This window comes from Rhinatrema bivittatum, chromosome 1 (genome assembly GCF_901001135.1).
Source record: "Rhinatrema bivittatum chromosome 1, aRhiBiv1.1, whole genome shotgun sequence".
NCBI lineage: Eukaryota > Metazoa > Chordata > Amphibia > Gymnophiona > Rhinatrematidae > Rhinatrema > Rhinatrema bivittatum.
Window position 1 is genome coordinate 154450173 of NC_042615.1, and position 27341 is coordinate 154477513.

The 27341-nt window shown below is 42.8% G+C and overlaps 1 pseudogene; it reads right to left on the bottom strand.

Annotated features, from left to right (window-relative positions):
* Positions 1-21468: 21468 nt before the first annotated feature.
* LOC115093396 lies at positions 21469-22208 on the bottom strand (annotated as a pseudogene).
* Between the last annotated feature and the right edge of the window lie 5133 nt (positions 22209-27341).

The following is a 27341-nucleotide window of genomic DNA, read 5'->3' on the forward strand; positions in this document are numbered from 1 at the left end:
TTACTCTCCTCTCAATTAGTACATGGGGTTTTATTTCAGTTCCTAGATCCCTTGGGAAGGTTTGTGCTACTAAAAATCCAGATGGGGACAAGCCCTTCACCAGAACATAACCTCTCCTTAAGGTATCCATTTATGCTCCTAATCAAGACCAAGAATTATTCTTTCTGTCTATCAAAACTTTTCTGGATTCCTTTGGGGAGGGATTTCTAATAATAGGTGGGGATTTCAACTTTACTTTTTTCCCCAGTCTAGACAACTCCCACACTCCCAGTGCCTCATTGAAAGGGACGAGGAAATTAATGTCATCTCTCCTGTGTATTGGAGCCTTGTTGATGTTTGGAGGCAAAGGTATCTGTCCTCACATATCTATACTTTTTACTCTGCCCCACATACAACTTACTCCTGCATAGATTATTTTTTAGTTGACAAAACTTTACTTCCTTGGATGTCCAATATAGGAATTGGCCCTGTCTCCTGGTCAGATCACGCTCCTGTGTGGTTGGATCTTGACTCTTCGGGATATGGATGGTGGGCAGCAATTCTGGCACCTGAATGAACATCTACTTAAAGATGATTTATTGTTGCAAACTTTTGGGAGCCATTTACAGGAGTATTTTCAGTTAAATTCTCATTCCTCCATCTCTCCAAGCACAGTGTGGGAGTGCTCTAATGTTGTAGCACGAGGCTATCTTATGTCTAAGGCAGTTTCCTGTAAGAAAGCAAAAGAAAGGAAGAGGCTGCTTTTACTAAATAAGTTAGAGGATCTTTCCCAACAATATATGCAAACACAATCTATTGTTGTTTATTATCGGCTACTTGGAGTTAAATGTTGAGCGCCCCGTCCGCGCCCGGCCTGCACACGGGCCTGCTTACCTCGTTAGCTCCTCTGCAGGTCATGGGTCGGCCTCCCCAGTGGCAGCCGCGAGCTTCTCCAGGCCTCGGCGTCCTGCGGCGGCAGTCGCTGGGCCTTCCACTGCGCACCAGGCCTCACGCCGGAGTTCGGTGCCCTCAGTGGCATTGACCACGCCCCTATGTGCACGCACGCGGACCACCCGGCCTCTTGTAGGGCCAGGGGCGGGTCCTAGTTCCACGGCGCGCCCTGATTGAACGTACGATATAAGGAAGTCCCTGCCTGCACTTCCTTGCCTTGGCAATCGGGTCGGCACTGTAAGTGTACTAGTTTGTCTCCGCGTTCACAGTCTTATTCCAGCCTTGTTCCAGCCTTGTTCCAGCGTCCTACTGTTCCAGCCTTGTCCAGCTTCCTTCTCTTCCAGCGTCTGTCCATTCTGTCTCCCCAGGTAGTACCCTCGGACTGTCTCTCTGGTACTGACCTCGGCCTGCTCCTTGACCATTCTGTTCACTGCCTGGATCCTGACCTCTGCCTGCCTTGTGACCTTGTCTGACCTCTGGAACCTGACCCCTGCTTCATTGACTACTCCTCGGACTGATCCTCGGATTCTGACCCCTGCTGCCATTGACCACTTCTCCTGATTCTGGCTTTGTCCCTTGCCATGTCATCGCCTATGCTGTACTGGCCTTCTTTGCTTCTCCAGACCTGCAGCCTAGTGACCGACTGCGCTCCCTTGCTGCTCGTGGGCACGCCTCTCTACTACCTCTCCAGGAGACGCTGTGAGGCCCACCTAAGTCCAAGCGGCCCGGGTCCCTACTGGCTCCACCCGGGGGGACCGCGGGCTTCCAGTGGTGAAGCTCATCCTAGACTCTGTCTCCTCCTGAGCTCCGCCCCCTGGGGGCAGGTGCTTCCTGGTCCCTACCAGGGAGCATTTCTCCACTGCTCCAGGACAAGGGTCCACCTCCAAGCACAACATTAAATCTGCATTACAGCGGCTTGATGATGATTAGCTAGGATACCGATTAGATATGGTTAAGCAGACTTACTATGAAGGAGGCAATAAAGCTGGAAGGCTACTAGCTCTCCAGTTAAAAGCACGATTAGCTCCAAATCAATCACTAAAATTAAAGACGCATGAGGAAATATACGTACCAGTATAGCTGAGATCCGGGATTGCTTCACGGAGTTTTATAGCAAGAATGCTTCCATTAGTGATTCAGATATTGACCTTAATTTACAGACCATCTTCTTGCTGTCTCTTTCTCTCTAGAACAGCAGCAACGTTTAGATAAGCCTATTATTACGGCAGAAATCTTGCAGGTTATAAAGCAGCTCAAGAATGGTAAATCCCCTTCTTTAGTGGGTATATTGTCATCTATCTCATATCCTAGTGGCCCCTGAATAGACATGTTTAATTCTATAAGAGATGGTCGCTCTTTACCAACACACTCTAATGTAGCTGGGATATCAGTAATAGCCAAGCTGGGGAAGGATTCTACCATCTGCAAGTCTTATAGACCTATATCATTGATCAATCTAGATTTGAAAATTTATGCTAGAGTGCTAGCTTTTCAGCTGAATAATTTTTTTGCCAGAGCTTGTCCACTCAGATCAGGTGGGTTTTATCCCATAGCGAATGGCTGCAAACAATGCCCGTAAGATTATAGATTTACTGTGGTGGGTTGATTGGGAACGTGTTCCATCCATTTTATTGTCCATTGATGCTGAAAAGGTGTTCACCCTTGTCCACTGGTCATTTTTATTTAAAATTTTACAGCAAATTAATTTTGGCCCTTTCTTCCTTCAATGGATAATGAAATTATATGATTCACCTAAGGCAAGAGTGAAGGTAAATGGAGGATATGGGCATAGTTTCAACATTGGTCGTGGCACCAGACAGGGATGTCCACTCTCCCTACTGGTATTCGCACTGTTCCTGGAACCTTTCGCCTCTAGAGTCCGAGTATCCTCGATCATTAGAGGGGTTTGCTTGGGTTTTTCTCACTTTAAATTATCTTTACTTGCAGATGACATTATGTTTACTCTGACTGATCCCCGTTTCTCCTTGAGAGGAGCAGAAAGTGAATTGGCTCTGTTTAGCAAGGTTTCAGGCTTTAACGTAAATCTTGATAAGTCTGAACTTCTGAATATTAATTTAACGGATCCTGATGTAATTACTATAAAGCAACAATTCCCGTTTCGCTGGCTTAAAATATCACTTAAGTATTTGGGAGTATATCTGAGCACTCAGACCTCAGAGTTATTTAATCTTAATTATATCCCACTGCTAAAAACTATAGGTAAAGGCTTGGAGAATTGGTGGAGGGGCAGTTTCTCCTGGCTTGGTCATATTGTTATAGTTAAAATGAATATTTTACCGCAATTATCATACTTGTTTATTACTCTCCCTATTTTCATCTCCACCACTCTTCTCCATCTTGGCAGAAGAAAATGTTTTATTTTATTTGGCAGCGTCACCCTCTGAGGGTATCCCGACTAATTCTTTACTAGTCTAAATTGAGAGAGAGTCTTGGGGTCCTTAACTTATCTTGGTACTTTACTGCCTCTCAGCTTAGAGTGCTCATAGATCTCTATAGACTTAGCTATGTAAAACAATGGGTAGTTATTGAGCAGGTGATGCTAGGAGTGACGTCAATATTAACTTTACCATGGCAGTGCTTTTTCCTGACTTTACACACCACCTGTGGGTTTGGAGACAATGTAAGACTAAATTGGTGGGCTCCTAGTTTTCATAATATGCATTTCCCAGCAGGTTTCCAATCAGCTCTTTTTAACACCTGGAAAAAGGCAGGGATTGCTACTATTGGACATCTACTGGGGCAAGGAAATGTATTAACTATGGACGTGTTTATGCAGATGTACCAACTGAGTTCTTCTGACTTTTTGGCCTATGTTCAGGTTAGCACAAAAAGAATAGATGCCTTAATCTTTTTCAATACTTTATTGATGCAGAGACGTTTCAAATCAAATGCCGAACTCAGGCCGAGTTTCGCAGCTTGTAGCCGCTGCCTCAGGGGCTCCAAACTTCAAATCACTGATACTGTATAATCCACTCTGATTAAACAATATGCCATCGATGAATAAACAACTTGAAAGCAAAAGGTCCAAATCAGATCTCTGTGGCAAACCGCAGTCTCTGCTTCTAGCGATCACTAGATAAAGCATTTGTAAGTACAATGTCATGTGGTAACACAATAAAAATACTGCAAAGTATGTTTCTATCTCACTAGCGTAGTATATAGGGCATTATCGGCCATTTTTTTTTGTTTGATAATTTTGGTAAATTACTCACAGTAACTGACTAAAATGATAACAATTTGGTACATCAGCTCTATAAAACTTTATTCAAAAGGAACTTTTTCTCATTTTATGCCTATAGAAAAATCTTTATTGAATAAGGCCATAATGTTTTTTAATATTAACCTTTTTTGTTTTTTCAATTACTGAATAAATATTCAGGTAAGTAAAACCTTAATATATACATAATCTTCAGGAACAGAAACAGTAGAGTTTCGCTTGCCTGGAAGGTTCTAGCAATTATGAGCAATTTAAAAGAGTATTCTTACATAATAAAATCATAAAGGAGCCCTGTTCAGTTAAGATTAAGGCTTTAGAATAATTAAGCCCACTGGGCCCTCATCATAACTATATGCAGCACTGTACACGATCATTCATTTGCTTGTGATGTCCTTATTCCAGAGAGATATTCTTACAGGCTGAGCATGGGCAAGGTTAAACGACTTGCTTAATCATGCAGCTTTTGATTCTGTGAGATTCAGAGGTGCATGAAAAAAGATGAAGAGAAATAAATCTCCAGGAGACAAAACCAAATATCCCCCAAGCTGGCACAATTACCGTTCTTGGAGCATGAAAAAACTGACTAGCAAAAGCTGGACGGCTCCAGAAATTTGGCTATTTATGTAGCCCAGGTATTTTTCGGACTTAAAGCCATGCAGCAGGTATTGGATAAGGGAACGGGAAATCACTTTCCTCAGGCACACATCTGTGGGTTCTGCCAGTACATTGCCAGCCAGTGGCCACACTCTGCAATTGACACAGCTTTTAGAAGCAATTCGAAATCTGACAGCAAGTCTCCCCCCTAACGAGGCTTTTTGTAACTTGAAGGCGCAGGGGAGACTGTAGGAGCCTCTCCCCTCCCCCACCAAAAGATACATGTATGTATGTGTTTATCTATTTATTTGGTGCTTTCCTTGCTGCACTGGTCCTCAGCAGTAGCATCAGTCCTGGAGGTTCTGGCGCATGAGAAGAGCTGATCCTAATACCCTACGAAGCGGTCTCCCAGAGAACTCCTGGTTACAAGCCAGAGGTGGCAGCAAGCATGCCCTTGAAACATTAGGATTATATAATCTGTTTGGGTTGAGGCTTAGATAAAATTCTCTAAATATATTTTATTAAATTAGAAGTTTGGCAAAAAAAGTTGCTAGAGTGCCACTTTATAGTTTTTCATTACAGCACATCACAAGATAGCTTGTCTCGTTTTTGCCATAGGTTAAGGTCACCAAAAAGAAGGAAAAGGGATAAATACACAATTATTCAAGACATTTCCTTTCTAAAGCAGTAGTGGTGCATCGCAGACATAAAAATGTCATTAATTTCTCTTATCACTGACACCAGAGTAAAATACAAGAATTTCTAAACACCACACACTCCATCTATTTAACCGACTGACTTAATGAATTTTTCCGCTTGCTTTTGCCTGAGTGTGGAAACAAAGAGAAAACATACTTCAGTTGCACAGTATTAATAGCATTAGTCCGGTTCTTTCAGAGAGAAATGTACTCAATAATAAATCAAATCAGTAGGGAGAAACAATAGAAATCCTTGTGGCGTCATCCCTGTCTGTGCCTCTGATTTAGCTCCAAGCAAAGCTGCTAGTTGGTTGGAAATCTCCTCCAAACTGACTCTGCATTAACAGGGGTACAGGGGGTTAAATTCCTAGTTTTTATTTCTTCATGAACATTCAAGATTATTTTTATTCTGGATGAGAAAAACATCACCTTGAACAAATTGAGTGTTAGCCCACACCCACACCCACATACATACACCCACACCCACATACACTCACACACACATACACCCACACACACATACACCCACACACACATACATACACACTCACACACACACACATACATACACCCACACACATACACCCACACACACATACACACACACACACACATACACTCACACACACATACATACACACACACATACATACACCCACCACACACACACACATACATACACCCACACACACATACATACACACACACACATACATACACACACACACACATACACCCACACACACATACATACACACACACACATACACCCACACACACATACACCCCCACCCACACATACATACACACACACACATACACACACACACATACACCCACACATACACACACACACACATACACCCACACACACATACACACACACACATACATACACACACACATACATACATACACGCACACACATACACCCACACACACATACACCCACACACGCATACACCCACACACCCCCACCCACACATACATACACACACACACACATACATACACCCCACACATACATACACACACACACACACATACACACACACATACACCCACACACACATACATACACACACACACACCCACATACACACACACACACACACACACACACACACACATACATACACGCATTCCTAGCCAATTGCGCACATTCCCTTTCTTCCATAGACACATATCCCATATCCCATGGTTAGTCAGAAGCGTACAGCACCATCCATTGCTCCTACAGCACATTTAATCTCCACACCCATCCCGACCCTGCGCCAACATGCACATTCAGCCTCCTCCTTCCTGCTTCTCTCCTCACCTTTTTGCTTGCAGTTCTCTCCTCCTTTCTTCCTAATTGCATTGCCCAGTTCTCCTTAAGGAAGCTATTGCTTCTCTGGTCCTCCCATCTAATATAGATGCCAAATGAAAAACAACAATCAAATTACTTCAAACACTCTGCAAACAATCGAGAACAAAAAAAAACAACAAGATATTGAGATTCATTATAACACTGCCCATATTGACTCTTTGACTTTCTGTTAGCATTCCCAGATCAGTCCTATGAGTCTCCTGCTTACAATTTAATTAAACTAAACAATAATGAAGCCTAGAACCTAGCATCAGAAAATAAATCTTAATTGCTGGTATTTACTAACCGCAGTCCATAATGGAGCAGGGGAGATCCTCAGTCATTCCTGCCCCGCTGGTGCTGTAATTCAAAATATGCCATTTGACTCTAGGCTCCTCTTCGCCCCAGCCAACGCCATTTTGAATTATGGCATTCATGGGGCAGGAGTGATTGAGGATCACTTCTGCCTTGTTATGGACCTGAATGCACCTTGAAATAAGGGACGTGAGAAGGATGGGCCTACAAGAGGAAAAGTCCATAAAATGGAAGGACAATTGTAATGCAAACTACACAAAGGAGTCTTCCCTGAAATTTATACAAACATCAAAATCACAACAATACTGTAAAACTTGAGTTTAGAAAAGAAGGACCATTCTACATGAAACCTCCAGCTAATACACAACGGTGGTTCCAGATATAATCATCAGTCCTAAGTGAGTACTAACTTAGTTGAATTCAATGTTGTTTTTTTATTTAAAAAAATGTATGCAAATAAAAATGTACTTAGCTTGAAGACAGCCAGATATGTGGATTTTTAATTACAGTCCAGTTGATCCAGTTGGGTGATGAGTGCAGTTGCAAGATACTGGGGAATCTGTGATCACTTACAGCACTCCACTTGGACCAGGCGATCCTCTCTAAAATAAAATAAAAATTCCCTCTCCATTCTGTATAATATTGTGACAAATTTTTATAATATTCCCTAAAACAAATGTAACTCTGCCACCCCACCCCCACCAGAAGGGGCACATAAAATGTGAGCGGTGTCTGATGGCTGTTTAGGAGCTGAGCATTAGTCTCTCGGTAGGGTTCAATAAAGAATAAATGGTCAAGCAAATGGTGTAGTTTACTAGGCCCAGAGGCAGAAGCTGTTTTTGCCAAGCTGGAAAGCAAAATCTTCAAAACGAAGTGCAGAATCTTGGAGTTGTATCTGATTCTGGGTTATCTTTTAAGGCTCATGTGAAAGCTGTCATATGGAGCTCTTTATTCAAGCTTTGGATGCTCTAGAAGCTTAAGCCACATGTGATTCAAAACACATTTTGCACAGTTCTTCAGGCTCTAGTTTTAACAGGCCTGGACTACTACAATGAAATTTATTTAGGTCGCCCTACATCCACTCTAAGAGTCTTACAAGTAATCCAGAATTTGGCTGCTTGAGTCCTTACAGGATACAATTGTTACAATCATATTGCACCTCTCACGTCTCTGTCCACCGATTGAATGGAGAATAACATTTAAAATTTGGACAATTCATAGAGCCATGAACAGCAAGGCCCCACAGTGCCTTGCTGTTCATGGCTCTTATTGCTTAAGATTTATAGGCCAGAAAGCTCTTATTGCTTAAGATTTATAGGCCAGAAAGCAATGGTGCTTGCATGATGTACCTTTGCTGCATTCAGTGAGATTGGTAGAATCATGGGGAAGAATGTTTGCTGTAGAAGGCCCTATGAACTGATTACTGGACACGCTTCAGAAAAAGCCCTGTTTTAAGACTTTCAAAAGGGCATTGAAAACACATTTACTTAATGAAGCATTCAATTAGATCTAGTAAATACAGTAAAGTGAATTTCTTTAGTCTCTAATTTGGCAGGATATTGACAAGGTCATAGGCCTGTAAGCCTTATTTGCAGGAATGACAGAACTTGGTTATCTTAGAAGTATGTGATTTTACTAATGCTTTATTTTTGAATGTTATTGTTGTAAGCCACTTAGAATACCAGATAATGCAGCATAACTTTTTAAAAATAAATAACACATTTATTTCCCTTCTGTGATCCTCTTCTGAATGCTTACCCCCTCTTCTTCCTGGATATCAGCCTATGGACATAAAATTCCCACCTAGAAATAAAATAGGATCACACACTAGAAAGCATCTTTATCAACGAGCAAGACTTTTTTTTCTGAGGTTTCCAGCAATAAAGTTTACAATTGTTGAAGAGTATTAAAAGACACCAATTTAATTAGGGTTCACAGGCATCCCATAACAAGGCTGCAGTATTAGCAATAATACTTAAGACATTAACAAAATACTTTCCTTTTGACTATATTGCCTTTCATTTTTTATGAGAAATACCCAGAAGTACTCCTAACTCTCCACCTCTACAGAATGTCACTCACATTTCTTTCAAGCTCACATTGCTTCCATTACATCCTATTCACTCTTTGGACACAATGTAATTCGTCTCATCACAGCAGGAAAATTCTGTATCCTTCCCCTAACAGCTCCAGACTTCTTCTTCAGGCAGTAGTAAAGGATTCCACATCTCCCAAGCTCACTCCCCTCTGATGAGCCTCACCTCCAAGGTCTTCCACTAATGGTGGGACCACCAACAACTCTTCAACCTTTGGGATCCAGGTCAAATCCCCTGGTTGTTGTTGCGTCCATCAGTCTCAGACTACTTTGACCTCTGTGCCTCACCTTTCTTACTTCTCTCTCCTCAAGCCTTGGGAAAGTGGCTGCTGCTGCGTCTTCATGCCACTCTCTCTGGTGTTCCCGGATTTGACGATGGTGTTCGTCATGATTTTCCTGAGGGCCTCCCGCGCGCACGCCACCCACGTCTTTATCCAAGTCATGGCAGGAACCTCGGGGGCATCCCCTCCGAGTGACATCATCCCATCCCTTCGTTTGCTAACAAACTGAGTTAGCAAGGATTGGATTGCCTCCAGTCTAAGCTGTTCTGCCGCTTCCCAGCTGCCGCAGGAAGCTCTCTCTGCCCTTCAGCCCTCGGGGGCCCTTCTGCTCTATTTCAAGTACCTATCCTGGGATACTGGGTACTCGTTCCTCGAGGGCCTGCTCTCCCTAATCTGGTGCCTGCCACTGAACAACTTCTGCCTGCCAGGACCTTCAACAATAGAGCTTTCTGCTTCAGTGAGTACTAACCCTTTCAGTCTGCCTAACCTTCAGCTTCAGCGCTTTGTGTCTACATCCGGGACCTGTCCCTGCTACGCCACACTGCCTATCACCTACTCGAGTGTGAGACTGGTCTCCTCTGCTGAGGACCCCTGGAATACTTCACTGGGTTACCTTCACTGCTGCCCGCTTCCTGGGCAGTACCATTGAGCTGTACAATAAATACAACTTCTCTATGTCTGCATGTATAGAGTCTAGCCTAGTACTGCGGTTCCTCACGGGGCTCCTCCCCTGTGGGAGTGGCCATCACCGCAGTACCCAAGAATCCACTCCAACACCTTATAACCATAACAGTTGTTTCCCTTTTTGTAGAAACACATCTCCAGCCTCAGTCATCTCCCCTTGAAAGAGAAAGCCCTGCAGACCCCTCTCTTTGAGAAGAAGCACCATGAGCACCCCACTCATCTGGTGAGCCCTTCAAAGTCTTCCTGCCATTTTGGACATAGCATTATATACTCTGAAGAATACACCTTCTAGAGGATCCTCTTCCCCAACCCTTTAAAAGATTTACACAACAGAAATCCAATAACCATTCCATCTAGAACTTCTCAGGAGTTAACATACATTGGATTCTTTTACCATTCACTATGCCATCTAGAGGTTGTTCAGAGCAACTGTTAACTCTGAGCGAATGTTGTAGTTACATTGTAAACCAATGTGATTTGTATCTTTTTACAGGAACGTCGGTATAAAAAAGTTATAAATAAATAAATAAAATATTTTTCTCATCAAAACATTTTAAAAAACATTATCAGATTTGCATATGACACAAAATTATTCAGAGTAGTTAAATCACAAGCATGTTGGCTTTGTCCCATTAAACTATGCCTATCTAAATGTTCAGTAATTTTGTTCTTTATGAAAGTTTCTACCATTTTACCTGGCACAGACATCAGACTCACTGATCTGTAGATTCATGGTTCATCTCTGGATCCCTTTTTAAAAATTGGCATTACATTGGCAACCCTCCAGTCTTCAAGTACCATAGATGATTTTAGTGATAGTTTACATATTTCTAATACAAGGTTTGCAATTTCATTTTTCAGTTCTTTTAGCACTCTGGGTTGTGTTCCATCTGGTCCAGATGACTTTCTACTCTTATTTTGTTAATTTGCGCTATTACATCTTCCAGGTACACTGAGATTTGTTTCACTTTTGCTGAATCATCACCTTTGAATATCATTTCTGGCATAGGTATCTCTTTTACATTTTCCTCAATGAAGACTGAAGCAAAGAATTCATTTGGAATTTTAAGTTACAATCTAATTTTAATAACTAATTTTATTTAAAAGCTATTTAGTTATGTTTACTTTGCACTTATTTTATTAATTTATTATATTTTTTGTTTAATTTTTATCTATATTGTATTTTATGATTTTGTTTATATGATTTATTCTTTTAACTGATTGTAAACTGCTCATGATATACTAATTGAATGACGGTTTATAAATAAGTTTATAAATAAATAAATAAATCGATTTAGTCTTTCTCCTATGGCCTTGTCATCCCTAAATGCTCTTTTTACTCCTTGATCATCTAAGGTCCAACTATGACATGAGGCGGGTAGCACCTTATAGACTAATCAATTTATTGAGGCATGAGCTTTCGAAGACAGAGTCCACTTTGTCAGATGCAGGAAGTGAAGTACAGATGTGGGTAAAATATATGAGAATGGTGTGTATGGGCGGGGGAGAAAGATACAGAAAAAAGAGTAGGTATTGAATAGGCAGGCAGGGTGTGGAAACAAATTGAAAATAGCATTTTAGTCCAGACTACTGACAGCTGAGGAAATTTAGAAATGACAGAATGATCTGAGAACAGTTACGTTCATAGATAGTTGCAATATGCAATGATGCCATTAGCTCTTTTCTGACCAAGGGTGATGGTGTTAAGTTTTTTGATGTGTTCCAATTAAGCAGTTTCATACTGGAGTGTCCTTTGAAATTCCTTTTTAGAAGTATGGCAACTTTAAGTTCAGATAGATAATGTCTTGGAAGTTTGAAATATTCACCTACTGGTTTCTGATTGCTGCCATTTCTAATGTGAGATTTATGTCCATGTATTCTTTTCTTTAGGAATTACCTGTTTGTCCTATGTAGACAGAAGAGGGACATTGCTGGCAGGTGATGGCATATATTACATTGGGGGAAGAGCAGGTGAATGAGCCCCGGATGTTGTAGCTGATGTTGTTGGGTCCTGTGATGGTGTTGCCTAGGTTACTATGTGGATAAAGTTGGCATCTGGGTTTCTGGCAGGGTCTGGATCCTGAGTTGGTGTCATTGCTGTATAATTTGTAGTTGTTGGTGAGTATCCGTTTGAGATTGGGGGTTGTTGGTAGACCAGGATAGGCTTGCTACTCATGGGCTGTGAGAGGGTGGCATCATTGACCAGGATGGGTTGTTGTAGATCCTTGATGATATGTTTCAGTGGTTTCAACTGAGAGCTATAGGTCGTAATCAGAGGTGTTTTGTTATTTTCTTTTTTTTTTTAGATGATCCTATAGCAGAGTGTTCCTGGGCGTTTCTCTGGATCTGTTGATCTCTTTCCTTACCTCATTGGGTGGGTTTGGTAATTCCGAAAATGTCCGTTGTAATTTCTCTAGGTGGGAATCCCTCTCTGAGGGGTCAGAATAAATGCAATTGTACCAGAGGGCTTGACTGTAGACATTGGGTCTGGTTGGTTCTTGTTCCAGCTGCTCTATGAAGCAGTCATTTATTTCATCTAGGAACATTACCTCTTGCATGTCCTGATGTGACATTCACCTAGTCGATACTGGGGTAATTGAAATCACCAATTATTACCGTGCTGCTGATTTTGTTAGCTTCCATAATTTCTTTTAGCATTTCATTATCTGTTTGTTCAGTCTGGCCAGGTGGATGGTAATACACCCCCACTGTTATTTAAATCCCCATTTCACCTGGAATTTCTTACCATTAACATAGTAACATAGTAATGACAGCAGAAAAAGACCAAATGGTCCATCCAGTCTGCCAAGCAAGTTTCTATTTATTTATTTATTTATTTATTTATTTAGCTTTTTTTTTTTTTTTTTTTATATACCGAGGTATAGCATAGTTGCCTTCACTCCGGTTTACATATAGAACAACTTGTTACATTGAAAGATTTTTTAAACTTTAAATTTTAACAATAGTGAGAAATGGCATAAAAAAGAAGAAGTATGAACAGAAACATGGTGTACACAGGGTAGGTACACTGAATAGATAGACAGAGATAACTGAGTTCTTCATAAAAGGAGGCATCAGTAGCTTGAATCAGGAGAGATTGTCCAAGGGGAATAGTGAAAGTTGGCAGTCTATGGGATTATAATTTAAAGTCATTGAGAGCTGTCCTTAAGCGTATGGTTGAGAAGCCAGGATTTTAGGTCTTTTTTGAAGGATTTTAAGTTTTCTTGCGCGGTGAGGAAGTGGGGTAGCGAATTCCATAACTTTGGTCCAATGATGGAGAAGGCTCTGTTTCTGGTGGAGGATAGTTTGGCGTGTGGAAGTGAGGGAATCACAAGTTGAAGTTTACTAGATGTTCTTGTTGTGCGTTGAGAGCGATGTATGTGTGTAATGTCATCAAAGGCAGTGCAGTCGGCTTTGTAGATTGCTTTGTGGATTATTGATAGAACTTTGAATTCTACTTATGGTAGTAACTACCGCTCCTTGAAGGTTACTTGCATGCCTTATATTATGGATAGTAATAATTATAATCAAAATCAAGCAACTGTAAAATCCAAAACAAAATTACTGCTTGTGAAGGGTAGCGGGTGTGTGAGCCCTTTGTGCTGCAGCATTTTTGATGCAGCCTCGAGGGCAAACCCATGAGGCCTATGCTGGCAGCAGATGAATGTACCCTGTAGCAGGATAGTCTGTAACTTCACCTATACCAGCCGCCTCCCCGCGCAGGCTGGGCCCTTGGATTCTGGTGGCTGGCATGATTTAGGCAGGTCCCTAGGGCGGTGAAGAAAACATGAGTCCAAAGGCGCAACGGGGTCAGGGCAGGCAGCAGACTAACAGGGTCAGAGACAGACCAGGGTCAGGGCAGGCAGCTAGCAAGAATGGTCAGGTCCAAACAAGGGGTCAAGTCCAGGTGGCAGGCAATCGTGGTTAGGTCCAGGCAAGAAGTCAATATACAGAGAGTCAAGCCACACTGGAGAAGGCCGATAAGTCAAGGCAAGGCTGGATAGGACAAGGCTGGAAGGCAAGGTTGGACAAGGCAAGGCTGGAGAAGACAAGGCTGGATTCAGGAATGCAGAAGAACAGGAACCAGGAACATGCAAGCAACACAAACTGCATTACTGAGACAAGGTAATGCTGCAGGGTCCTTGTTTAAATAGCCCGATAAGGCTGACATCATCAGGAGGTACAGCTCAGTGTTTCCTGCTAGGGGTCCTATATAATATGTGTGCACACTCGCCTAAGGGAAGGTGGCTTGGTGGCATCAGTGGCGGTCAACAGCATGCGGCAATAGCGGTACTCTGACATGACAGGAGGCCTCCATCCCTGTTGGTCAGTGGTGAGAGTGAGTGTGGCGGCTCGCAGGGCAGTTCTGGGAGCTGCCAAACATAACACTCCTAGCAATATTTTTATGTGGTAAGCGCAGCCTTCCTGATAATTCAGAAAATGCTACTTGAAAGTGCTTTGCTTATGGACGTGGCCATAGAGGAGGTCCTGTGCTTTATCCCTAATGTCAGCATATCCATACGTTCCTGCAGAACTTTTATCCTGTTTGACTCCATGCCCTCTTTAATGTACATAGTACCGCCCCTCTACCAATGTGATCCATCCTATCATTTCGATAATTTGTACCCTGGTATCACAGTGTCCCATTGGTTATTCTCCTTCCCCCGGGTCTCTGAGATGCCAGTTATATTTACCTTTTCATTCAGTGCTATGCACTCTAACCCTCCCACCTAATTGTTTTGACCTCTAACATTTGTATACAGACATTTCAAAGAATGCTTTTTGTTTGTATTAACAACCTGCTCATCAGTTGATTGGGGTATTTTGGAATCTTTCTGCTCTTTACTTAAAGGTACCTGGTCAACTTTGGCATTTATTGCAAACTCCTTACTGGGATGCCCTATTTCCCTGTTCTGTTAGTACCCTTCAAAGATACATCATTTGCATCATGTGCTTCTGAGTGACTGTTGGCTTTCCCCCATCATCTAGTTTAAAAGCTGTGCTATCTCCATTTTAAAGGATAGTGCCAACTGCCTGGTTTCACTCTGATTAAGCTGGATCCCATCCTGTCTGAAAAGGCCCTCCCTTCCCCAAAACAATGCCAAACCTAAAATACTCTTCCCTTCACCATCGTCTCATCCACACATCGAGACTCTAAAGTAATGCCTGTCTCTGGGGTCCTGCACATGGAATGCAGAACATTTCTAAGAATGCTATCCTGAAGATTCTGGGTTTCAACTTTCTACCTAAAATCCTAAATTTGTCTTCCAGACCCTCTATCCTGCACTTTCCTATGTCATTGGTACCCACATATAAGCAAGGAGAGAATTTGAAAAAAAGCTTGACGTGGAAACAAAAACTCATAATAAAAAATTTCCAAGTACATTATAGGTAAAAAGTCTGTGAAGGAGCATTTGGACCATTAGATGATCAAGGGGTAAAGGGGGCACTTAGGGACAACAAAGCCATAGCAGAAAGACTAAATTAATTATTTGCTTTGTTATTCACTGAGGAAGATGTAAGAGAGACACCCATGCTAGAAATGATATTCAAAGATGATGATTCAGAGGAAATGAAACAAATCTCAGTGAACCTCGAAAACGTACTAGGGCAAATTGACAAACTAAACAGTAGCAAATCACCTGGACCAGATGGTATACATCCACAGTGCTGAAAGAACTGAGAAATGAAATCGTGGACCTGCTATTGAAAATTTGTAAATTATCATTAACATCGTCTATGGTACCTGAAGACTGGAGGGTTGCCAATGGAATAACAATTTTTAAAAGACGATCAAAGGATGATCAAGGAAATTACAGACCAGTGAGTCTGACATCCGTGCCAAGCAAAATGGTAGAAACTATCTTAAAGAATAAAATTGCTGAACATATAGGTAAGCATAGTTTAATGGGACAAAGCCAACATGGATTTAGCCAAGGGAAGTCTTGCCTTACCAATTTGCTATATTCTTTTGAGGGCATAAATAAACATGTGGTTAAAGGTGAGACAGTTGATATAGTGTATCTGGATTTTCAAAAAGCATTTGACAAAGTCCCTCATGTGAGACTTCTTAGCAAATTAAAATTTCATGGAATAGGGGGCAGTGTCCTTTTGAGGACTGCCAACTGGTTAAAAGATAGAAAACAGAGAGTGGGACTAAATTGTAAATTGCAACCTCAGCTTGAGTATTGTGTGCAGTTCTGTTCACCACATCTCAAAAAAGAGATAGCAGAATTAGAAAAGCTATAGAGAAGGGTGACCAAAATGATAAAGCGGATGGAACAACTCTCCTAAGAGGAAAGGCTAAATAGGTTTGAACTCTTCAGCATGGAGAAGAGCTGCCTAAGGAGAGATATGATAGAGGTTTGTAAATGAAATTACTAGGCAATACATTTCAAACTAATAAGAGAAAATATTGTTTTACCCAAAGCATACTTAAGTTCTGGAATTTGTTGCCAGAAGATGTGGTGAAAGCTATTAGTGTAGCTGGATTTAAAAAGGGTTTGGACAAGTTCCTAGAGGAAATGTCCATAAACTATTAATAAGGTGAAGTTGCAGATATCCACTGCTTATTCTTGGGATAAGCAACTTGAAATCTATCTACCCCTTGGGATACTGCCAGGTACTTGTGACCAGGATTGGCCATTGTTGGAAACAGACTACTGGGCTCAGTACTGAGCCAGTAAGGCAAGTCTTATGCTCTTATGTAAGGACGTTTCCATAAAACAGGAACTACAGATGAAAATGCTCTTGTCCTACAATTTTAAAGGGCTGGAACCTGCAATAGGCACTTGCCCATTGAATGCAGGGGTGTGGAGGGCTCATACCACTCGAGTAAGTTTCTAGTATCAAAATTAATCAGAATATAATAGCTCATGTGCCAGAACTAACAACTTGATATTTCATTGACAACCAGTGAACTTTTTGAACACTGGAGTAACATGATCAAATTTGCTAAGTCCTGTTAATACCTGTGCTGCAGTAACCCAATTGAGTTAATATGAGCGACTGAAGCACCATCCTAAATATATCTAGGGAAAGTATAAACCTTAAGGGCTTCAACAATTTTAACTTATAAAATGCAGTCTGGGCTGTATGACTTATTTGAGGACACATATTATTGAGAGTACAGAAGTATAGCCAGACTTCAAGCATCCAACACTATAGGCAACAAATATCCCTCTGCTAATACAGAGGACAGCATAGTATTAGGGGGATTTCTTCCACCCCAAAGCAGCACGGTTTTTAATCTGTCTATGTGATATGTGAGGTCTGCCACCTTTGTAACAGGCAGGCAAGTTACCAAACAATCCTTGTGTACACCAGCCTCCTAGATATCTACATTCCTAATAATTGAATCACCAACTACAATGGCCAACCTAATCTTCCCTCCTGGGCACATACTCCTGGATGCATATCCTCAGTGCGAGAGGATACTACTTCACTTTGAGGGCAGGTCCTAGCTATAGAATTGCTGCCTGCCTCACCAAGGTTATGCTCTCTTTCCAGGTGGCCTCCCTCCTCCAAGACAGCACAGGGGCTGACAGATTGAAGGTGAGACTGCTCTAAATATCTCTCTGTCTCCTTTTTGCTCCTTCAGGTCTATCCTCCAGAGATCAGACTCATTCTCTGAGGGCTAGGATTTCTTGGCACCTAGTGCACCCATACAATCTCTTGCCAGCTGGGAGATAATCATATATGTGACATTCAGTGCAAAAACTGGAAAGCTGACTTCACTGCTGGGGAAAATAGTGGAAACTATTCTAAAGATCAAAATTGTAGAGTATATACAAATACATGGTTTAATGGAACACAGTCAACATGGATTTACCCAAGGGAAGTCTTGAAAACAAATCTGATTCATTTTTTGAAGGGGTTAATAAACATGTGGATAAAGGTGAACCGGTAGATGTAGTGTATTTGAATTTTCAGAAGGCGTTTGACAAAGTCCTTCATGAGAGGCTTATTAGAAAACTAAAAAGTCATGGGATAGGAGGCGATGTCCTTTCATGGATTACAAACTTGTTAAAAGATAGGAAACAGAGAGTAGGATTAAATGGTCAATTTTCTCAGTGGAAAAGGGTAAACAGTGGAGTGCCTCATGGATCTGTACTTGGACGGGTGCTTTTCAATATATTTATAAATGATCTGGAAAGGAATACGACGAGTGAGGTTATCAAGTTTGCGGATGATACAAAATTATTCAGAGTAGTTAAATCACAAGCAGATTATGATACATTACAGGAGGACCTTGCGAGACTGGAAGATTGGGCATCCAAATAGCAGATGAAATTTAATGTGAACAAGTGCAACGTATTGCATGTAAGGAAAAATAACCCTTGCTGTAGTTACACGATGTTAGGCTCCATATTAGGAGCTATCACCCAGGAAAAAGATCTAGCCATCATAATGGATAATACTATGAAATCGTCAGCTCAGTGTGCCGCAGCAGTCAAAAAAGCAAACGGAATGCTAGGAATTATTAGGAAGGGAATGATTAATAAAACGGAAAATGTCATAATGCCTCTGTATCGCTCCATGGTGAGACCGCACCTTGAATACTGTGTACAATTCTGGTCGCCACATCTCAAAAAAGATATAGTTGTGAAGGAGAAGGTTCAAAGAAGGGCAACCAAAATGATAAAAGGGATGGAACAGCTCCCCTATGAGGAAAGGCTGAAGAGATTAGGGCTGTTCAGCTTGGAGAAGAGACGGCTGAGGGGGGATATGATAGATGTCTTTAAAATCATGAGAGATCTTGAACGTGTAGATGTGAATCGGTTATTTATACTTTCGGATAATAGAAGGACTAGGGGGCACTCCATGAAGTTAGAAAGTAGCACATTTAAGACTAATCAGAGAAAATTCTTTTTCACTCAACGCAGAATTAAGCTCTGGAATTTGTTGCCAGAGGATGTGGTTAGTGCAGTTAGTATAGCTGTGTTTAAAGAAGGATTGTATAAGTTCTTGGAGGAGAAGTCCATTAACTGCTGTTAGTCAAGTTGACTTAGGGAATGGCCTCTGCTATTACTGGCATCAGTAGTATGGGATCTTCTTGGTGTTTGGGTACTTGCCAGGTACTTGTGGCCTGGTTTGACCTCTGCTGGAAACAGGATGCTGGGCTTAATGGCCCCTTGGTCTGACCCAGCATGGGAATTTCTTATGTTAGACTGTTTTCTACATTTTAAATTTGTTGATTTGTTATTGAGTTAAAATTTCCAAGGGAATAGAGATGTAAAGCTAATCTAAAGTATTTTTAGATTATTGATTTATTTTATATTTGTCTGTCAATGTCTCTCAAAATACAACAATTAATCTACTTATAAATAACTAGTTACCCACTACCTTGACTCTTGGTTTGAATTAAATTCCTCTGTATCAAATCTGTAGTAAATGTATAGTATTGGGTACATGAGGTGTGTGCGCCTAACAGCACCGTGTTCCAGTCCTCTTCTGCTGCAAGAAGTGCGGGACTTCTGGAAGCTGGGGCTGTGGAGACTTCAGCCTGGATAGCTCACAGTGATCGTTGGAGTCTTTTCCCAGGGCTGCTGGGTAAGGTATGCAGATGTGCCTTCTGGTCCTCTCCTGCTACCAAAACAATGTGCCTAGAAAACAAACTCCACCTGAGCTGGGACTCAAACTCCCAATTCCCAGCTTAGTAGGTCAGTATCTTATCCACTGGGCCACTTTTTTTTCTGAACAACTTAACTTAGGGGCGGATTTAGGCAAGCAGGGCCCTGCGCGCCGGTGAGCCTATTTTACATAGGTCTACCGGCGCGCGCAGAGCCCCGGGACTCGCGTAAGTCCCGGGGTTCTCCGAGGGGGGCGTGTCGGGGGCGGGCCCGGTCGTCGCGGCGTTTAGGGGGCGTGTCGGCAGCGTTTTGGAGGCGGGTACGGGGGCGTGGCTACGGCCCGGGGCGGTCCGGGGGCGTGGCCGCGCCCTCTGTACCCGCCCCCAGGTCGCGTCCCGGCGCGCAATAGGCCCGCTGGCGTGCGGGGATTTACTTCTCCCTCCGGGAGGCGTAAATCCCCGGAGAAAGGTAAGGGGGGGTGTAGACAGGGCCGGGCGGGTGGGTTAGGTAGAGGAAGGGAGGGGAAGGTGAGGGGAGGGCGTTAGAGGATTCCCTCCAAGGCCGCTCCGATTTCGGAGCGGCCTTGGAGGGAACGGGGGTAGGCTGCGCGGCTCGGCGCACGCCGGCTATACAGAATTCATAGCCTTTCGCGCGCTGATCCAGGATTTTAGTGCATACGCGCGGCTCCGCGCGTATCTACTAAAATCCAGCAAAAGTACGCGAATAGGCGTACTTTTGCTGGCGCCTGATGCGCCAGCAAAAGTACGCCTATTCGCGTTTTTTGAAAATCTACCCCTTAATGTTTTATTACAAAGGTGGACAAATAAGCTACAGAACAGTGTGTTTTCAACTTCTCTCCCCCCCCCCCCTTGCAGGAGATCCCTACCACCACCCTTCAAAAACGTCTAAAACCTCAGCGAGCGCTACAACCAACCAAAGTGATTACAACTCTGCCAGTCGAGCAAAGCCCATTCCCCTTCCACCCCTACATAAACCCATTCATTGCACCTCACAAAAGAATCAAAAGCGCCCATGAATGCAACACTCTCCACTATGAGCACCAAACCAGCCCTAAATATGAAAAATGAAAACTACATGCTGTTCCTTTCGAATAGTAAGAATACCAATTAACTAAAAACAATTAACATGTCCTCAAACTATAATTATTCTGTAAGAAAGAAGAAAGATGGGTTTTTGTTACTTTTAAAAATGTTTTTTTTTCTCACACTCTTTAGTTTGTTTTAATTCTTCACCCACCTAATTATTTCATTTGTGACTTAAAAAAAATAGTGTGTTTGTGTATGTTCTTCCCAGTAACAATTCAATGGCGCACGCCGGTAACACAACATTCACGCATGCAGGCTTTGTTTTCCTGTTACAACCAATTTTCCAATAATTCAGACTTTTCTTTTTTTGTTTTGTTTCATTTTTGTTTCTCCTTTTCTTCCTCTTCCTCATCTTTCCCCAGGATGTGGAGGCTGAAAGGGATCTGTATTACATTATCAAAGATGTCACAGAAATGAATTCTCCCCAAAACTCCCTCGGCAGAGGCCTCCCAGGCCCAGATTTTCAGTCTCAGTTATAGTCCTCCTCATGCCAATACCCATTTTAAGACTATTCAAAGGGAGAAGCGCTATGGCAACTCATTCTGTACGTCACTAATTAGTGGGTGAGAGATTTACATAGGTTTGCATCAATCTATTCTGGTCTTGTTCAGTTTGGCCAGGAGCAGATGCCCATGTGTTTTTGCCAATGGTGGCCAGCTTGCTCCCCCCCCCCCCCCCCCCCCGAGTCATTTAATGGGCTATCTTCTGGCTGCCTGTTATTCTGTGGAGAAGCGAAAAGGCGAAAGGTTTGAAGTCTCCTTCCACTTTGCAGTGCAGCTGCTTGTTGAACTCTGTCTTGAAGGATGACAACTGCTGCAATACTCCTTAACTTCAATACTGAGGATCACCCACATAACATCTCCAAAATAGAGTCTTCTGGCAGTGCACTGATACATTCCAGCTGAGCTTAGGCTGCACATCTGGACACTGACATCGGTCATCTCCTGGGGCTCTAGTGACCGAACCAGCACCATGTTGACATAGCCAAACTGGGCTTCCCCGATGTATTTCAGACAGACTCCTGGAGGCTTTGCCTCTGCCCCTGTGTTTTGTATCTTCCACATTTTGGTAAAGTAAGTGTTGAGACGGATGAACTTCCCTTCTCCTATGGTGATGTCTTTCACACAAAGGACATGAAGGGCAAATTGATGTTTGGGCTCTCAAAGTTGTAATAAGCTCCCATGGCTGCTTGCAGGTTCCAGTTGGTCATGTCCAGGAAAAAGGTGCAGCAGGCCAGGTTGAGCTGGAAGCCAAGTAGACGCTGGAAATCAGAGATGAATACAGTCTTGTACGTGGTGCCCATGCAGCTGAACTTCAGTATCAGCTCGGCCCTAGATCCATGTCCATGCCGCCCCCGCTGCTCTCCCCACCCTCACCTCCTGCTGTCGCCAGTCCAAGCCCTGGCCTGTGCTCGAGGCCTTCCCCGTCTTACTGCATTATCAAATGACTCAGCTATATTACACCGGGCATGCCCAGCCCCCAGCATTTCCCTCACACCAAGCCCTGGCTTTTGCTGAACTTGTGATAAATTTTCAAACTTTTGAGAGCTTAGCTATTAATTCCTCTGTCTGAGAACTTTGGAAGGGGACATGTCCATTTAAATGAGCTGAACAGGAAATAAAATATTAGGAATTAGGATTCCAGCTATATGGCAAGATTTATATAAATTAAATGCAATTTCAATGCTGGAGAAAATATATGATCAATATATATATATCAATATATATATGATCAAAATATATGATTCAAACAACCCACGTAAGAGACTTAGGAGCCATCCTAGACAATCGTCTCAACCTCAAAACATTCATTAACCAAACCACCAAAGATTGCTTCTACAAATTACATATCCTGAAAAGAATAAAACCGCTGTTTCACACTCAGGACTTCAGAACAATCTTGCAAGCAATAATCTTTTCCAAACTAGATTATTGCAACTCATTACTATTAGGCCTCCCAGCTTCTTACACCAAACCTTTACAAATGGTTCAGAACTCTGCAGCCAGAGTCCTTACAAATTCCAGGAAAATTGACCACATTTCACCTATTCTCAAAAACCTCCATTGGCTTCCGATCCACTATAGAATCATGTACAAAACCATTAACATCATTTACAAAACTATCAACCAACACACGCAACTCGACCTACAAATACCACTTAAAAAATTCACCTCCGCCAGGCCTATCAGGGAACACTACAAAGAGTCACTCCAAATTCCAAAGGCCAAAACCTACCAACATAAATCCTTGAGTCTCAGAGCCTTCTCATCAGCAGGTCCAGCTCTCTGGAACTCGATCCCACCTGATTTGAGACAAGAGCCATGCTCTTTAACATTTAGGAAAAGACTAAAAACTTGGCTTTTCAAAAAAGCATTTCCAAGTCTTGAATAAAACCTCCTCTCACTAGCACTAACTCGTATGCAATAATGGAATGTAAACACGAATCAACCAACCTCAAACCCTCTCTCACTAATTCCTGCTGAATATTTATCATACTATTACCATTCACAACTGTGTCATATTTATTCATTTGATTACCTATGTACCGTTTCATAGTCTTATTTTTTCACTTGCTATTCTAATGTATCAATAGGCTGAAATGTAAATATTGTGCTGTTCAATTTCTCCCCTTCCATCCCAAGTTTATTTTCCTTGTTTTTTGTAACTTTCCCTCTCCCTTTTTCTGATTCACTGTATTTAAAGTTCAAGGTTCTTATTGAAAATATTGTTTTTTACGTTACGTTATGCTTTACACTCCTTGTTATTTGTAAACCGGGTTGATGTGATGCCTATCATGAAACTCGGTATAACAAAAACAATAAATAAATAAATAAATAAATAAATAAATAAATGATCAGTTAGATCTTTGGAAGCATCTACCTTTATCTATGGTAAGTATAGATGTTTGCATGAGTGTGAAGTGGGGGGTGGGAAGAAGGCACAGAGGCACACATTACCATAGATTTACAATGTCTTTGTTCAATTTCATCTGCCATGCAGCCTCATCGTGCCATTGGTGAGTGTGTCGGTGATAGGGATAAGGATCTGAATGTCGTCGGCATATATGAAATGTGGAAGACCAAGGTCTGAGAGAAGGCGGCAAAGGGGGAGGAGGTATATATTAAATAAGGTGGAAGAAAGCGAAGATCCTTGGGGAACGCCTTGTGCTAGAGTGTAAGATTTAGATTTGTGATTCCCCATTTGAACACATTGGGGTAGATTTTCAAAGGGATACACACGTACCCCCCGAAAACCCGGAGGCAGTAGTAACTTCTCCGATAAAGGTAGGGGGGGTCTAGATAGGGCCGGGGGGGGGTGGGTTAGGTAGGGGAAGGGAAGGGCTCGGCGCATGCAAGTTGCACAAATGTGCACCCCCTTGCGCGCGCCGACCCCGGATTTTATAAGATACACGCGGCTACGCGTATCTTATAAAATCCAGCGTACTTTTGTTCGCGCCTGGTGCGCGAACAAAAGTACGCGCGCGTATGTTTTTAAAATCTACCTCTATATTGACGATGATTGAGAAAGGATTGAAACCAGTGAAGGGCAGATCCTGTGATGCTGATTTCATGGAGGCGTTGGATTAATATATTATGGTTGACAGTATCAAAGGCGGAAGAGATATCGAGAAGGGCAAGGATGTAGGATTGACCATTGTCTAGGGCTTTTAGGATGTGGTTAGCTAGTGAGATGAGGAGGGTTTCTGTGCTGTGGTGTTTCCAAAAGCCATATTGTGAAGGGAAAAGTATGTGGTTATCATTCAAGTAGTCTGTCAATTGGCGATTTATGATTTTTTCAAGGATTTTAGCTAGGAATGGAAGGTTGGAAATGGGGCCAAAGTTGGCAGGTTCAGTTGGGTCCAGGGATGGTTTTTTGAGGATGGGTTTTATTATTGCTTGTTTAAGTTGGTTTGGGACTGAGCCAAGAGATATGGATCTGTTGAGTATGTTGGAGATAGGTTTGGCGATTGTGTTCGAGATGATGAGGAGGGTTTTTGTGGGGATGTTTTCAGATGGGTGTAATGCTGGTTTGATTTTCTTAAGGAGGGTCGCGACTTCCATTGCAGTGGTGTTCATGAATGTTGTGAATTTTGGGGGTAGTTTGGCTTGTTGGGGGTTAGTAGTGGTGTTGGGGGAGACCTCGGACGAAATTGTAGGGTTGATGTTATTAGGGGGTAGTGGGGAGTGGGTGTTTGTCGGGAGTAGTGAAATCTGGGTGTTTGATGGAGATGGGGGTGGGGGGAAACGGGACATAATGTTGAGGATTTTGTCATTAAAGTAGTGAGCGAGTTTTTCACAGTTGGCAAGGGTATCCTTATCAGGATCAGAATGTGGGTGTGATTTGGTTAGGCTGGCTGCAAATTCAAATAGGGCGTGTGCATTGAATTGGTATTGGTGAATTCTTTGCGCATAGAAGTCTCTTTTAGATTTGTTGGTGGCTTCTCTGTATATACTGAGCTGTGTTCGGTATTTTGAGAGTAGGGCGGTGGAGGGGTCTTGGCCAGTTTTTTTCACTTTTGCGAAGGGCGAGCTTTAGATTCTTTAGTTCAGGGGTATACCAGGGTTTCTTATTGTGGTTTGCTGTGTTGATGACATGGGTCAGTATCGGGCAGTGTTGATCAGCTATTGTATTTGTTATATTGTACCAGGAGGAGAGGGCGGTGTCAGCATTGGTGAGATCTATTTTGGGGAGTTCCTTTGAGAAGGCTGGTATCAGATCGTCACTTTTGCATGGTTTGCAAAAATTTTATGTGAGGAGGTCTCCCTTCTACGTCTAGGAGCATTCATTGTGTCTTATAGCAGCAACAAAGTAATGATGTCAGTATGACCTACCCCACTATGAAAAACATAGCACATGTTGATATGTTATGCTTTGTTGCAGCTCCTCTGGGTGCAAATGGATGCACTCAACTGCATCTGGGTCTGTTCTTCAATCAACTAATGCATGATAGGGATGTGAATCGTTTTTCAACGATTAAAATTATCGTCCGATAATGTTAATATCGTCTTAAATCGTTATAGAACACGATACAATAGAAATTCTAACGATTTATCGTTAAAAATCGTTAAATCGTGTTAGTGCGCACTAACTCGATTTAGTGCGCACTAACTGAAAATGATACAAATAAACACTTTCCAGGTCACTGAAGGTCAGTTAGGAATGAATATGTGTTCCTATTGGCTGGCTGCCCTCTTATCTATTGATGTTACCAAGGTTACCACTGAGGTGATGGTTGGGGGGATGGGAAATGGAACTGGAAACTAACGAACACCAACAGAAAATGAAACAAAGTGTTCACACTTCCCAGGTCAGTAAAGGTCACTTAGGAATGAATATGTATTCCTATTGGCTGGCTGTGCTCTTATCTATTGATGTTACCAAGGCTAACACTGAGGTAATGGTTGGGGGGATGTGAAATGGAAACAGTTGGAAGCTTGACAAAAAAGTAATGTAATGATCAGCACTCACGTGACTAGAACTTGTTTGTTTATTATTTTTGTTAGCAGGCACCTGAAATGCTAGTGCATGTTGAATTTGCCAATCACTGTGCATTTTAGAAAGGTGGTCCTGGCTGGAACTGTACACAGTTCAAATATATGTAATTGATTGTTGGTAAGTGTAGATTTTAAGTGATTTTCCTGCACACAGTGCCCTAACCCTGGCACCAGGGGTGTTGTGATCTTCCTGCACACAGTGCCCTAACCCTGATACCAGTCTGAGACAGCTCCCTCCCTGCATTACTAGTGAGAGGCTGGCTTCACAGACAGGGGGGAGCTGCCTGACCCTCACTCCTGACTTCCCCCATGTCCCAGCTAGTGAATGGTGTGTGGGTGAGGGGGGGGGGGAGGATGGTGAAGTCTGAGACAGCTCCCTCCCTGCATTACTAGTGAGAGGCTGGCTTCACAGACAGGGGGGAGCTGCCTGACCCTCACTCCTGACTTCCCCCATGTCCCAGCTAGTGAATGGTGTGTGGGTGAGGGGGGGGAGGATGGTGAAGTCTGAGACAGCTCCCTCCCTGCATTACTAGTGAGAGGCTGGCTTCACAGACAGGGGGGAGCTGCCGGACCCTCACTCCTGACTTCTCCCATGTCCCAGCTAGTGAATGGTGTGTGGGTGAGGGGGGGGGGGAGGAGGATGGTGAAGTCTGAGACAGCTCCCTCCCTGCATTACTAGTGAGAGGCTGGCTTCACAGACAGGGGGGAGCTGCCTGACCCTCACTCCTGACTTCCCCCATGTCCCAGCTAGTGAATGGTGTGTGGGTGAGGGGGGGGGGGGAGGATGGTGAAGTCTGAGACAGCTCCCTCCCTGCATTACTAGTGAGAGGCTGGCTTCACAGACAGGGGGGAGCTGCCTGACCCTCACTCCTGACTTCCCCCATGTCCCAGCTAGTGAATGGTGTGTGGGTGAGGGGGGGGGGGAGGAGGATGGTGAAGTCTGAGACAGCTCCCTCCCTGCATTACTAGTGAGAGGCTGGCTTCA